The sequence below is a fragment of the Ictalurus furcatus genome, chromosome 15 (genome assembly GCF_023375685.1).
Source record: "Ictalurus furcatus strain D&B chromosome 15, Billie_1.0, whole genome shotgun sequence".
Taxonomy (NCBI): Eukaryota; Metazoa; Chordata; class Actinopteri; order Siluriformes; family Ictaluridae; genus Ictalurus; species Ictalurus furcatus.
Genome location: NC_071269.1, coordinates 17,396,633 through 17,401,535, shown reverse-complemented (window position 1 = coordinate 17,401,535; position 4,903 = coordinate 17,396,633).

Here is a 4,903-nt window from a genome sequence, read left to right as displayed (position 1 = left end):
TAAGTAGATCTTTTCACACATATACATGATGTAAGTGAACACTGTGGCAGCTAACATGCCTGGGCCTGCAGAATAACCTTACCGTGAGACTCCAATGAGGTATACTAAAATCTCTGGTTTCCCTGGTGCATGAGTCAGTGTGTGTGTGTGTGTGTGTTTGTCAGACAATATTAAATCCCTGCCGCAGCGCAGGTGTCAGGTTGCAGCGGCTGCTTTATGGCTAGTTCTGGGGTAGGGGCAGGGAGGCAGCAAGGTGAGATTACCACCATGCTGAGGAGTGGTCCATACACCACCAAGCTTAGTGGCCTCGCCTATAGTACCATGTAAAATCCCAGCAAGCACAGAGACACCCATGGCCTCCACACTGATTTCAGCCAATTACTACTCATTACACACTCAGTCAGTTTCTACCAATCAGTGCTCAGGGAGGCCTCATTCATCATCCAATTAAAAGACTTAATGCTGTAACCTTCATCCAATTAACTCAAAATAAATACATTTGCCAAAATACCCAGTTTTTCCTTCTCCAACAAAGAAAATGTTGTGTTTGTGATCTGGGGTCATGAGCAGAGGGCCACTATGGCTTCTTATGCTGAAGGCTGGCACATAATGTACACTAATGAATACATTAACATTCAGACATCTGCTAGTACTGAATTATAGATTCTACAAAGCCAAGCATATGGGAACAGATTGTCATGTGTTGCCATTAACAAACACTGCCTGCCCAATATGGATACTTTTAGAACACTTTCAGAGACAATAACAACATTATATAGATTATAAAAATGAACACGTTTGGGAAGATTAGTCATTAATTCCCGAGAATTGCATCTACAGAATAAAAAAGTTAATCAATGATTTGATTTGGATTGCTCAAGTGCTTAATATGCAGTCTCAAAGCTGTAGGCCTAGACTTAAGCAAAATATGACAGAGCTTTATAGCTTAACCACTCAATAACAGCTTTCTGTTCTCTCTATATATAGCACAGACAAGAAGCATCCTTACAGGCACATCCATCAGATCTGAGCACTACCTATAGTGAAACAAATTGTAATTCTGTACTGTGTATAATCTTCTGAATCTTATGCCTAGACTTACACATGATAATGTTCTTTTTCACTTGGCCCAAATCTTCATATATATATATATATATATATATATATATATATATATATATATATATATATAATATATAATATATAAGGACCATTCCTTCTGGGCTGCTAATGGAAGAGGGGGGCAGCTGGGCTCAACAGGGACCTAGTCATCTCAGCTTTACTTTAGAGGATTAGCCTCTTATCAAGCACCTAAGTCTGCTGTAAGCAGTGCCTCTCATTACTCCATCTTTAATTACCCCTCATCCCATCCACCCAGGAGATACAGGCTTAGAATACTCACAGGAATGCTGCCTGCTTGGCTTAAATCTATGTTGAGTGTGGTGTAGTGGGAGAGAATTGGTATTTTCGAGTTGGGAACAGAAATGAGAATCACCCCACACACATAAACACACTTTTTTTTCAGAGGGAACCCTGCATCCACCCATACACCATTGCCTCCTACAGCATTTCCATGCTGCTGCTTACTGCTGATAATCATCTGCAATGGAAAGTGTGTGGGGGCTTTGCAGGAAACCCTACAACTCTTTATAGAAGTCTCCATCGAAAGAAAAAAAAATCAACACACCAAACATTCAGCACGAGTAGCAAAAAATCATGGCTTGTGTTCTCTTCTGGGCAACACACATTAAGTCGGCATGGGCCCTGGAAACATGGCAGTTTAAATGAGAAGCAGCAATTATCTCATTAACGCGAATGATAGTGCGGGAGGTGGCGTGATGTGGTGTGGCGGCGCTGTGGCTCTGTACCTGCTGATAAAAAAGGGAGCGGTGGACCCTATGAGGCCAGCGCCCTGCTCTCGCTCATCCTGCCACGGCTTGGCCACACCGTGCATGTATTAATGGGTTCACTGCTCTAATTGCTTCTCACTTAGACAAACCCCTGCAAATCACAGTGCGAGCCAGCAGCGCTGCTCAAGCCCCCCGGGACAGGAGACGGCAGGCAGGCGTGAGAGATGGAGGGAGAGAGTATGTGTGTGTGTGTGTGTGTGCGGGGCGGCGGGGGGGTGGGACTGGTTAGGTGGAGGCGCCGCCAGAAGTGTGTGGAGTGTGGGCGCCTCTGAGGGGAAAGAGGGAGGGATTGTTCCCAAGAGAGGGAAGGAGTAGAGAGAAAGAGAGAAACATACACATAGGCTTGAACACTCACAGACACACACAGTTCCATGCTTTCAAATACACACATACACACACACACACACACACACACACACACACTTTGAGAACACCTATGTCTGCTCATCCACAGTCCAGGCTAAATAAACCAGCCATTCTACCCCCTGCAAGCACTCTTAGATCTCACTACCTTACAACCACCCCCCCAATCACCAACTCCACCATCTCCTGAAACACCAGCCCAAAAAGGAATAAAATGAAACTCCAAAAAAATGAAGGAAAAAAATCAATAACACAGATAGATACCCGGATAACAGAGTCCAGCATGCTCTGGCAGTGAGGCAATCCAGTGGGTGCCCTCACAACTGCCAGGCAAGCAGAAAGGGGAATGGCGCACGGCTATGAAAGATAGGTGATGAGCTCTCGAAGCCTAACCACCCCCCACCCCCCACCCCTGGTTTAACACTCATGTTTCCAGTTTGCCTATGCGCACACTCACCAAAACACCCATTTGCTGTTCTCCTTCCCTCCACCCTCTCATTCTACAACCTGCCTCATCAACCAACACCTCTGCTTCCCCTGAAAACCTTGTTATCATTAATACACAAGGCCACTGACCAGGACATTTCCAAACACGCATGAGTATCTTGTGAATTCTTACCACTATCAGACAGTGTGCACTGGCTATGTGGTTTTCTCACATTAGAATAAACAATATTACTGCTAGCTCATTTCCAAACCTGGCTTATAAGTCACAAATAAAGAAGTACTAATTAATGTCCTAAACAGTCTTTAAATGACTAATCAATTCTGTAAATAATCACCTTATCTACAAAGTACAGTATTTGTGTCCTTACTAATATGTAGCGGTGTATGATTTGGACAAATGCATCGATTTTAAAGGCAACAATTGAAATTAATCCAAGCAACATTCATGGATTGGTTATTATATTATATAATTGAATACAAATCAGTTAATAAGTATGTATGTAATTATGATTCCATCTTCATATGAGTTACACAGAACACAAAACCACTTTTTTTTTAAAAACTGTAAACACTGAGAGGACCTTGAAGAGTAAAGAAGCAAAACTAAAAATATTACTTGCATATAACCAATTAAACCTATAGTGATGCAAACACAAAGCTATTTATTGTAATTATCAAACAACTTGTTATTTATTCATGGAGCCTACACCCTAATTTGAGAAACGCAGCTCAGACAATGTCTCACACACACACACACACACACACACACACACACACATATTATATATATATATATATATATATATATATATATATATATATATATATATATACACACACACATATACACACATACACATACATATGCATATGTATGTATGTAAAACAAATTTTGTTATTCATTGATAGCTATTCAAATCCAACAATTCCTACTAATGTTTTGCCATTAAATCTCTTCCGGTTCATGTTAATGCTATTGTTTAGCTTTTGTGCTAAACAAGACTTTATGTTTCGACGTAAGGTTTCTGAAAGTAAAATAATATAATTAGTTAACTGACAAAGATTTACATCTTAACATATTAACCTTTTAAAGGTAACACATACTGTAATATATCACACTACGAATGTAACTCCGAAAACAATGTAGGTACCACCATCAAGTTACATATTATGTAAAAAATAAAATAAAACAAAAAATAGTATGAGACCTGTGGTTACTATGGTAACACTAGGTGGCATACTGTTTATTATGGCACTGTGCTATTTAAGGTGGATCTGTAGTGTATACATGAAGTGCATATCAAACTATCTGAATATTGAAGAAAATTGCACATAAGGGTTCATATTAAAATTTATATTTGTCCATATTTTTAAAAAATATATAAAAACCAGGGTAATTTCTAGGTACTATTTCTAGTTATATGATTTATTTAAAAAAAATACCATAAACATCTAAAAAAAAATCAGATGGGAAAAACATGGGGGAAAAACTAACGTGTACTCTTATAAGACAATCATATGAGACCTTTGACATTTAGTTTGGCAAAGTTCTCTGAGAAAATCTCTTCTCTTCTGACTTTTAGGACAGGACTGACAAACATGTCACTTATACAGCCGACACTGAGAATAATCATATTAATTTATTATCTCTTGATGCAATTAGTTAGAAGAAAGGAAAATAGCTTGAGGTTTATTAGTTTGAAGGTGCTATGAGAACATATGTGTGGGGAAAACCCGTCAGATGTCACTGTGGCTGAATTCTGGCAAACAGCCAAAACAATGTTTTTCTGCCTAGAACATACTTTGACACCTCAATTTTAATAAGCCATAAAATATATTTCAACAAAATGTGGGAATGTTTCTATTTACTTTTTAATCTTACTTAATCTTACTCAAACTTTACAAATATCATGTTGCTCGAGGAGCCAGTTTAACAAACACAGCCTTTGATCAAGTCACTGGATAGCTGTGTGCCATTCCAAACCAATAAAAGTCTAATAAAATGACTTGGGGGGTAAACAAAATTTAAAAAGCTATATATTTATATGTGATTGAAATGTGTGCACCCCATCCAGGGTGTCCTCGCATTGTGCCCCAAGTTCCCTGGGATAGGCTCCAGGCTCCTCCGCGACCCTGTGTAGGATAAGTGGTACGGAAAAGGGATGGAGGTTTATGGATGGATG